Raw genomic sequence first — 11799 nt, 5'->3', positions numbered from 1 at the left:
GGCATCTGCCCATACAAATAGCTCCTGAAGGGAGGGTTGTGGATGTCTTGAGGTTTTGTACATTTTCTCAGTGGGCTAAGTGTCAAGATGAGGAATATCAAAGTTCTGAATTCATTGGAACAAAAGGAGGGAAAACCTGCCACATTTGCAACTGAGAAATGGAAATCCGATACACAGGGAGTATGCTGACAGATAAAGGATGCAGAAGTGCTGCATTTGTTCAGTTGGTTTTAAAGCCATTTTGCCACAACTGGTTAATAAATTTGCATATACTTCTTCCAAAGTCTCTGAATTTAAATAGACATTAAGATTCTTATCAAGCTGCATTTTGCATTTTGTTCTGTTTCATGCTGTTTATGCAGAAGCCAATAGATATTTAACCTCTGAGAAACCTGCATTAAATCAATATTACATTAGTGTTTTAATGCCATTAGTTCAATCGCCATATGCCCCAGATATTTTCTCCATTCAGAAAGTTAGGAATCAGTAAAGAAAAATGAGATAATTAACAATGAATACCTGCTACTCACATTTTATGTATACAACATTATCTCTTTGCATTCAAAACATGACGTTATTGCCTATCATTCAAGAAATGTAAACCCATACCTCGTATATTGCATAGGAATGGAGCTCTTGTGGTGACCTCACATGTTTCCATGGTAGCATAGTCATCTGGGAATAGCATAGTACTTTGACTTATAGATGGTCAAAGATGGACTTGTGAATTATACCCATTAAAAGGCTAATTTCCAAAGAAATTCTTAGGTTGGAAATTTTGCAATGCAGGAGTATAAACTAACATGGTTATGCATTTCTACTTCTGAATTTGAAGTAGCATTTTTATCATCCAAATGCCTTTCAATTAGAATATTTCCAAGGAAGGTAGATATTAGTTCCAGCGTAAAGGAATATAGTTTTGACAACTCGCCAGTGTCACGGGCAGATTGCCACCTGACCCATATGGGTGTTTGTCAACTCGGACTGCAATCTGGCTGGCTTAGACAGTATAAATTTATTTTCTCATAGTTCTAGGGACTGGAAAAGTCCCCAATCAAGGCCTGGTTTCAGTTGCTGGTGAGGCCTCTTAGCTTGTGGACATGGCCTTTCCTCTGAGGATGTGCAGAGAGAGAGAGAGAGCACTCTTGAGCTGGCTCTGGTCCCTTTTTATAAGGACACTAATCCTATGAAAGTGAGGTCCACCCTTAGAACCTGATTTAACTTTAAGTAACCCTAATTACTTCCTTAGAGACCCCATTTCCAAACGCAGCTATTCTGGGGGTAGGGGCTTCAGTGTATGAACTGAGGAGAGGGGCACAAACATTCGGTCCGTAACCCCAGGCCTCTATATCTCCATCTTCCTAGGACCCTGGCATCTGCATTGTCCAGCTGTAACAGGGGGGATAGATTTGCTTCTCCTGAGATCAAGTGGCATGTCGGGACCACTGGGGGTGTGGTGTCATAATAGATCATTTAGTTGCATCAAAGTTACTTTGAACTTCAGCAAACCAGTAATAAACTAGAGCTGACTATCAATTAAAAAAATAAGCTATAATTAAAAGAAAATAAAAACACTCTTCTTCTGTAACATCTGAAAGACTAGATGTTTTCCTGTGTCTTGTGGGAGATACAGGAAAGACTAGAAAACATCTAAAAGACTAGATGTTTTCCTGTGTCTTGCAGGAAGGCTCTCGCATGCCCAAGACTATGCAATTGGCTGGAAACTCCAGAACCTCAGGCATTCACTTTGACCCCTTCCTGGCTCCTTCTCACCTGCTTTGCTCAGTGAATCTGGGCGATCACATTCACTGACCCCAGGCCTGACCTTGTTTCTACAGACAAAAAAAGTGAGACAAGAGATGCCCATCACATAACCTCACAACATTTCAGAGGGATCAACAAGTTTAACTCAGAATCTGGATTATTGAAACTATTTAAAGTTATCATTGTCAGCAGAGACCCTTGGAAGTTGGAAAAATGCTTATCTGCAGCATAAAATACTGTAAAGTATTCCTGCTATAAAGCTACATGTGCATTCTGAAAAACGTCATATTCTGCAAAATCATGGACTAGAAAACATAGGGCTTATAAGGAAAATAAGGTCAGCAACAACTCGTAAGCCCATGGTAACTCTAGATACAGAGCCCTAATTAAAGCAATCATTATCTGAATGTGAATTCTAGCCCTGTCCATGGACATTGCCACTTAACACCACCACCTGTGCATCTTTGCAGGTCCTTAGATTTTCAGGGCTTTGAAGACATTCACTTCTAATGGAGACCATTCTATCAAAAGGAAAACTACAACTCAGGGGTAACCTTCTTCATCAGTATTTGAGCACAGGGGAAAATTTCCTTGCCACTTCTGTCTTTTCTTGAGCTTCCCAGATAGTTTATCACACTGGGAAAAAAAAAAAAGTCATTGATTCCTTGCACTGAAGTAGGACTTCTGCCAGATTTTGTATTTTTTCCCCTTAAGATCTTTAACTATTGCTGATGTTTTTATCTTTAGTCCTCCTATGACCTGATCCTAATCCCTTCAAATTATTAACATGCCAGGGGAAATTGTATATGAACCAAGAGGGTCTATAGAAACTAACATCGTATTCCTGTGTGTATGAGCTAATTTAAATCAAAGAAAAAATGTAGGTAGCATAATAGACTGTATTTGGGGATCTGATAAGAAAGAAAAAAGAAAAACAAGAACAGAGAGACCACTGATTACCTTATGAAGATGACCAGGGCTTCATAAAGCACACCATTCCAGAAATTCTCTCACACACAACCTGCAATCATGTTTCTTTATTCAGTGACGTTCTCTCAGCTTCTTCAAATGTGGATGATCTTGCCTTCTTCTTTCCCACTTTCTTTAGATTTCATTCCCCCTCAGGCTCTGCACACCTGCGTGAGCCAGTTCTCTCCCATCAGTTCAGCTTCCATCTTCACCTTGAAAGAGTAATCGTACCCCAGCTCTGCACCAACTTCCCACTAGAAAAGGGCCCCCAACCACATGACGGAGCTTCCTCTCGTCAGTAGGAGATGGGGATCACTTTGTGATTGGAGCAGGGAGTTTATGAAAGCAAAAGATGGACACTCACGTTTGAAGAAAGACGTTGAATTCTCAAGGAGTTCTACAATTCAAGTGGCAAGACCTACTTAAACCTTTTGAATCACTAAGAAAGAGTTTCCAGAATAACCATAGTCCCTTTTAATTCCAGCCAAGCAAATATGAGAAAGAGCCTGTGAGGGTTTCTGAGGGTAGAAGGAGAGTAAGAAGGACCTGAAGGACCGGAAGTCCAGGGATGTAGTGAGGATGAAATTGATCCTGCTTGTTGTTTGGAATGCTATCTGAGCACCAGGGACTGGAGGCTAAAGGAGAGGGTGTTGTGGTCTCAGTGTGGGTGTTCCCCCCCATTCATATCTTGAAATTTTAAACCCCCAATGTGAATACTGAGAGGTGGGGTTTTAGGGTGGTATTACATCATGAGCGTGGAGCCCTCATGAATGGGATTAATGCCCTCATGAAAGAGATCCCAGACAGATCCCTGCCCTCTCCCACCATGAGAGGACACATACCTCAGCCATCTACACCCAGAAGAGGGCTCTCATCCGGACCCGATGGTGCTGGTGCCTCGATCTTCGACCTCTAGCCTCCAGAAGTGTGAGAGACTAGTCTGTGTGGTTTAAAAACCTTCAGTCAGTGGCCCTTTGCTATGACAGCCCCAGGGGACTGAGGCAGACAGCAGTAGCATCCACGATGGCTTTCTCTGCACTGGTCACAGAAGACAACATTATGCTGACTCTCCCCGTTTCGTTCACCCAGCTTTTCCAAACCTGTCCTGTATGAAATTCCCCACTGAAATTCCTCCCTAGTCCTCTCATTTACCTTTCATCCTGATTCCTGAAAAGTCAGCTCAGGTATCTGACCTTTGAACCCTTTTACTTCCTCCTCCATCATTATTACTTTCTTTTCTAAATAAGAATCTTAAATTGGATGGGGTCCTTATTTTATAGTATAGGTCTACTTTCAAGTTAGGATTCAAGACCCCTTATCATTTCTTGTAAAGTCCATTTCTTGTTATTTTTCTAAAACAAACTCTGTTCACAGGGAGCGGGGGGCATGTCTTCTGTAGCTCATACCTAAACACACCATGTTTTGTCCTCTGCATTATTCTCTGCTAGGCCTGCCATCTCTCTAAAAGTGACCCCATTTCAGTCCACTGATAGGCTGCCTCCCACAACAGGACCGAAACAAAAAGGAGTATTAACAAAATCTTCTTTTCTTAGTTTCACAGTATGGAGCATGTTCTATCCATGTCTTCCACAACACCCCCTTCTAAAATGAGTGCCTACGTGGATTCTCATGGGGTCATGTATGATGACTCAGTCTTCTGTATATGTAGTTCACAAAATACTTAGCCCACTGGATGTAGACAGGAAACAACCTATACATAAAAGATCAACAAATTAAGAGGTGAAACATAATATAAATAATTTTATGTGGAATTATTGGTGTTAAATATCAGTCATTACTGAAAAAAAACTAAAAACTAAGTCTCTTTGTGGAGATAACCACATTGTTGTATAACTAACTCTGTGCATAAGGATAGCTAAAAATAATACATAATTTCATGTAAGTAGTAGGATAAGAAAAGAAAAGAGATTTAGGCCCATTTAAAACAATCCAACAAAGTGTGAGCTTTACACTTGATATCATGATACGGAGGTCTGAATATAACCCTTAAACTCTCAAGGACTTGAAGAAAAGTACAACTGAATGTACACAATGGATATTGAACATTGGGATTTTCTTGCCCAGATGTATGGGGAGATTAATGGGACTGGAGCAAGTTTCTTCAGTGGATTCTGTAAACCCTATCACCCGTGAGACAGAGTTAAACACATGAAATAACAGGTAATGACTATTTCTCCATTGAAACAAAACCTCAATTTCAGCTCTAAATTGATGGGAACATCATAAAGAATAAAATGGTTCCATCATTTACATTTTTTTGGTCAAGCTGTCACTTTTCCATTTCTTATTATTTTTCCTTTATAATTTCAAATCTTTGGAAACCTCAAGAAGTAGTTTTCTCTTATGTATTTCTCCCCATTGATTCTTCTGAATTAAGATAGACGTTGAGTATGTTGTGGTCAGGAGGAGAGCGAGGGGCAGTGAAAGCTCTCAACTAGATCAATGGTGTTCAAAGCTTGGCTTTATCACTGGCTGCTTGTAAGACCGCCCTCCATGTACCTCATCTTTCCTCAGATTTACACAGAAGGTGGGGAGTAAGGCAAATAAAATCTTGAAGACAGCAGGAGAAATGACACATTACCTTGTAGGAAACAAGAATTTGAATGACAGCAGATTTCTTGTCTAAAACCATGGAAGCCAGAAGTTAGTAGTACCTTGTTTTTCATGTGAGGAAGGAAAAGTGACTGTCCATTGCAAATTCAGTATCTGGTGAAACCATCCCTCAAAAATGAGAAGGGAATAAAAATATTCTCCTATACAGGAAAAGAAAAATAATTTGTCACTAGCAGGCCTTCCTGTAGAAACTGGCTAAAAGGAGTTCTTCAAACAGAAATAAATATATAAATAAATGAAGGAATCTTGGAGCATCAAGAAGGAACAAGGAACAACAGAGAAGAAATATGGGTGTATGTGATAGAATATGCTCCTTGTGATTTTTATAATAATATTTGATCACTAAAGCAAGAAATGAAGTCCCATCTGATACTCGAGACAAGCCTCTGTTGGGATTTTGATGAATGAAAACTAGGTTTATGCAACACCTATACATGAATTTCTATAGCAGCTTTATTCATTATAGTCCAGAACTGGAATCAGCGCAGATGTCCTTTAACAGGTGAATGGTAAAATAAACTGTGATAGATCCATAACATGGACAACTACTTAGCAATAAAAATAAGTGCACTGTTGATACACACAACAACTTGGATGAATCTCCAGAGAAATGCTGAGTGATAAAAAGCCAATCCCCAAAGATTACATACTGTATGGTACCATTTATATAACATTTTGAAAGGCAGAATTTTAGAAAAGTATGATAGCATAGTGGTTGCCAGAGTTTAAGGGTAGAGAGAAGAAAAGGGAGTGTGTTAACTGTAACTTTTTATTTTCTGTATTTTCTGATGTTTTGATAAGTGGAGGCCTTAGTGATCCTGCAGAGATTGCCTCTCCCAGATCAAGCAAATTCTTAGAGAACAAAATCTTGCTCGAATGCACCCTATATATCCAAGACAACCAGTCCAGAGCCCCACACCCCCGGCCACTTCCCTAATTGTGTTCTCACACTCTGGGTCACTCTCCACCTGCCCTAATCACCCCAGAGCTGGTACCGGACAACTAGGGTTGACCCCTGTCCCCTTAAGTCTACTGAAACTATTCAAACTGGCCATTTCTAAACCTGTTTCCCCTTTCTCACCTGTTCCTTCCTGTGGAGGAATAATAAAGTTCCTTGCTCACCGTCCCCTGGTCCCTCTGGCTGCTGACTAACCCTGGTGCCTCCAGGTCTGGTCCTACATGGGCCTCCTGTTTCTAGGAATCTGTGAGGAAAAAATTCTGTCATTTCCATGTCTCACCATACCTGATGGAAACAAAGCTCAGGTACGTTTTAAAAGAGTTGGTGAGTGCGGCGGCAACAGGCAACACCAGGGATCTTCGTGGTGTTGGAATTGATCCATTTCTTACCTGTGGTGGTGAACGCATGGTACGTTTGTATGGGTCTTCATAAATATACCAAATGAGTGCAAGTGAAACTTGGGAAATCTGAATAAGATCAGTGAGGGCATCAATGTCAATATCCAGGTGGCCCTGTAGCTTGCAAATTGCTACTGTTGCCAGAAACTGAGCAAAGTACAAAAGGATTCTCTAGATCATATCTTCCAGTGGCATGTGAATCTGCCATTACCTCCATGCAAATTTTAAGTACAAATGTTTTTAAGGCCAAGTTAGCAAGTTTTATAAAATTATATAACTCATTTAAATAATCTGGTCTAAATACAGTTTCGTGATTCTAAAATTCATTGAAAAATTACGTACACATTTGTAGATGGGAGTTAGCTTTAGAAATATTTTGCTTAGAGAATTGTCCAGAGGCTTCATTATTTGTTATTTCATGTAATTATTACTTGCTTCATTAAAATTTTCACAAGCTGTCCGTGAATGAGCAGCTTATTGGAAAAATTTTGGCAAAATAATATTTGGGTGAAAGGTGTAAAAGCAAAGAAACAGACAGAAACTTCTGCAATGATAGGAAGAGCACTTTCTATTAACAGGGAAGAAAAAGAAATCTAAAAATGAGCCAACCTGAAAGCAATTAGAGTAGCATCCTGTGGAGAACAGGTGATGCAGGCTCACATTTCCAAAAATAAAACAAATCTCATGAAAGAGTGGCAATACTCCAAAGAGAAACAGTTTAGTGTCCTTCTCAAAGCAGATCTAACATCACAGAGCTTGGGAGCTACTAGCTAGGACACAGCCCACCCAACTCCCAACAACCACACATGCAGGCTCAGATATGAGAACCTTTACTGAAGAGACCAGCGCAGCAGGAAGAACATTCCGACCTCGAGATCTGCAAGTGTCTCTAGATCGGGTAGAATCAGGCTTTTCCTGTGAGGAGGAGTGCACAGGCCAAGATTCCAGGAGTGGCAGTGATTCGGGTGGGGGAGGGGAGATGGTGCACCTGCAGTTCTGGGAGGTGCCTTTGTGGGGAGGCTGTTCTGTATCCCAGTGTCTGGGGTGTGTCAGCATCCAGCAGCCTGTGGGGCTGAGAGCCTTGTGTAAGGCTGGCTAGTTAAGTTAGCAGGCATTTTGTCTGGATTGCTCAGTGGGGACAAAGGGTTCAGCAATTCTTTTATGAGATAAACAAAAAAAGGAGTTTGGAGGGACTGTGTGCAGCCTTATCACAGGCCAGCAAGGAGCCTTTCTGAATCTTATCAAGGTCTATAAGAAAAGGCAGTTCTTTGTGTTAAGCCCTATCCTGAAACATAAAAGGCAGGGGGCATTCCTTCACTGTTACTGTGTTCCAGGGCATAGGGCTCAAGAGAAGGTGGACAGGTCTCTCCAGAACCGGTTCCTAGCGTCTGCGTTTTGGGTGGCCTTACTACAATGTCTGCTGGGAAAGATTCTGCTCTAAAGGAAGGTGTGGGGACAATAGGGTGTGATCAGCAATGCAAAGGGATTACAAAATAATAACTGAGATATGGTGAACTTGCAGTGGACAGCAAAGCCTAGGAAGCCTTGCACAGAGAGGGGAAAGAATTATAGGAAAACACCAAAAAAAAATACTATGTTCTTGTGAGTATGTACACATATTGTATATGGATTGTATACATATATATTGTAAATGGGCTTTGAGATGGGTGATGCTGTGGTTGGTGTTTTTTCCCATGTTTGGCCTCTTATTCTTCCCTGGACATGATGCTTTCATGGTGGTTGCTAGCGCCTGAATGATTATGTCCCCCTCGATTCGTATGGTGAGATCGTGATTCCCAAGGTGATGGTATTAGGCAGTGGGGCCTTTGGGACGTGAATAGGTCGTAAGGGTGAAACCTTCATGAGCGAGCTTGGTGCTTTCATAAAAGAGACCCCACAGAGCTCCCTTCTGCCTTCCCCCATGTGAAGAAACAGTGAGAAAGCAGCCCTACACCATGATCTTGGACTGCCAGCTTCCAGAGCTGTGGGAAGTACATTTCTGTTGTTCTTTAAGCTACCCAGTTTATGGTACTTTTGTTATAGCAGCCCAAACTGACTGAGACAGTGGTGCTCTTTCTCTGGAGTGACCATGGAGTCCCCCAACATACACACACACACACACACACCTGTCCCCTTGGCTCAGAGCCACCCAACATAGACAGTGTAGGGAACGCTCAAGTGGGATGAGTGACAGTTCCCCCAGGACTGTTTCATACCTTTGCTAAGACTTAGGAAAGCAAGTCTCAGACTATCAGGTGTGTGCTTTCCCCACGTGATATTCCAGGCAGGAGAACCATTTCCTAATGAAAGTGATGGAAACTCAGTCACTTTGACATTTCAAACTAGACTGTCCCAACCTCCAGGATGTGATAAAGGAAATTCTTGTCCTGGCAGGCAAACGGGATTAAATCAACAAACTAAAAGGGGACTGGAGCCAAAGCAGTAATTCTCTCTGATGCTTTCTCAGTCTGTTCCCTCACTAACAGTGACATACATTCTTTGCAAAATTTCTTCTGCTTGTTTCATTTTTTGCAACATGAATTAAGCATTTTATAGGGTTAGACAAACTTCATTACTAGCTTTATTTCTAACCTAAGCAATCCTTTGTATCAGGATGGCTTGACATTTTGGGGACCATGGATTATTCTTTGCAAACACACACACGCATATCATTTGAGTGATCATCTAATCGCTTGAAAACATAGTGCAGACCCAGGTTAAAATCTTTCTCTATAATATTTAAAATCTCAACTTGTCCGTCTGGAAGATTTTCTAAAATGACTAGGATTTTCAATATTTTGAAGGAAGGTATTTTATAATGGTGTTCACACATCTTTTAATTGCTTAGTATTTTCCTTATACACCTGTAAGCATTTGAAATCTGCAGAATTTCAGCTCTGCCTTTGAGAAACGCCACAGTCCACTAAGCAACACACTGCCAGGGGCTGTGGTTTTGACACGTCCATGGTGCCCTCCATTGCCTCCTTTCTTTATGTAAGAATTGTCACACCCATGACCAAGGCCATTGTGAGGGCTGAGGTCATGTGCACAAAAGCACAATTTGGGTGCGGGTGACCATACAAATGTTAGTTGTCATTTGTGTGCAGCACTAGATAAAAGGCCCAGCACACTTAACAACTCACAAAAGATTTGTTGAGTAAATTTGGGAAAATAGCTCTCCTGGTTGTTTCCTCATCTGTACAGTGAAGGGATTGTATGGTTGCTATCTAGCGACCCCTTCTAATTGCATTTGTTTCTCATTTAAAATAATGACAGTTTTTGGCATTTTACCATTTTTAAACAGGCTTAACCCTATTATCTCCTTGACTGCCATGATCATGGTCATGTCAGTTACACTAATTCACAGCTCAGTGTTTGGAGTGACAAATGAATGTGAACAATTTTCAAATCTCTTGCTAATGATATTGGACAAACTCAATGATAATAATACATATTTGTACAGACCTTTTAAATTTCAGTAGTGTTCTCCCATATGGTATTTATTGTGCTCTCGAAATTATGTGGGAAGTGGGCAGGTATTATTGACCTGGTTATTATAAACAAATTACTAAATTAAGAAGGAAGGAATTTAGAGTGAGATGAAGTGACTTTGCAAAATCCTCACAGCTGGCTGGTGGAGACCAAAGACTTGGACCCACACCTGCTTACTCCACGTTCATTCTCTTCCCCCACCACCTTTCCTTGACACCGGCTCTACCTCTTAGCAGGCTGAAGCCAAATTCCTTCCTTCAGAGTCTCAACTCAGGTGGAAGATCTAGCACCCACTCTGTTACCGGAATATTCCATTAGCCTAACCATACCATCTATTCCCAACTGAATTACTGAAAAAAAATCAGAAGAGCATCCTCTCAAGAGATGCAATCTGCAAAAGGTTTTGCCCTTCCACTAACAAAGACACAATTGGGCATTTGTAACTCAGAGTGTGAGGGTGTGTATTCACAGGTGCATGTATGCATTATCTGCCCCTTGAATCTACCCCATAGTAATCAGGACCCGCTCTCTAGTACTAGATAGTGACACAAATCGTCATGCTTGTCATGACTGGGCACAGCCTTTGAAATTCGAAGCAAATTTGTGGAATTGAGTCTCACCAGAGCACCTGGCTAAATTGAGGGGTGTCTCCTGACTAAAACTAGCGGTTTCTACTTATTTTCTGTCTCCAAGGCTTGTTGGTCAGGGTTGCAATACTTGAGACCTGGGTCTGGCTGACAACAGGAGTAGTTCCCACAACTAAACTTCTGCCTATACTTTATGTTATTCAGTTAATTTCCTGAGAGTCCCCAACATCGAGCTCCACTCTCTGGTCTGAATTAGCTTCACACACACAGTTGAGAGGAACAGGGAATCCATCAGTGCAGAGATAAAATCTGACTTTCTCCAGAAAAGCATCCTTGAAAATGATTCCAGTGACAATTTGGCCTGATCAATTTTCCAAACTATAGGGTAGCCTGATACAAAAATTCCTCAAGAAATAAGTAGAAGCTTTTCTTGCCTTTGGCATGAGGCCAGAGGCACAAGCTACAAATTCCAGTTTCTATTCCCATTTAAGGACTGTTGGATGGGGATGTGGCTTTGAGAGCCATCTAGTTACTGCATTGGGATCCACATAATACCTACCAATCCTCAGGGTCTGAGGACCGCCGTCGTACTGGGACAGGCTTAAGCAGGGTCCCGGTGTGTACTTGCCAGCACTGGCCGGGTCTGGCACGGCACTCTCCGCAAGCATCCTAGATCTGGGCTTGACTTCATCCTGTAATGACAGCTCAAATTCCCCAAGTCCCGGAGAGCAGGCCAGGCTCTAGGGATGACACATACAGCTGACCTGTTCGTTACAGAATCCCGTTCTGCCTCCCGAGGTGGATGCCCCATGTCTGCAAGGAACTATGTGTGTAGATTTAGCACCCCCTCCAGGTTACCACCCATTAGTTCTTGGCCTTAATCATCCTACTGAGCTCGAGAAGCACTGCAAATGCCCTGCATTGACTGGGGCATTCAGTTGCCCCCATGAGTCCTCACAAAGTTGGAAATACTTCAACTCAATGATGTGGCAAGGTC

Source organism: Callorhinus ursinus, unplaced genomic scaffold (assembly GCF_003265705.2).
Source record: "Callorhinus ursinus isolate GAN/ISIS: 27379988/994484 unplaced genomic scaffold, GSC_fseal_2.0 scaffold17, whole genome shotgun sequence".
Classification (NCBI taxonomy): domain Eukaryota; kingdom Metazoa; phylum Chordata; class Mammalia; order Carnivora; family Otariidae; genus Callorhinus; species Callorhinus ursinus.
This window is presented reverse-complemented; position numbering follows the sequence as displayed.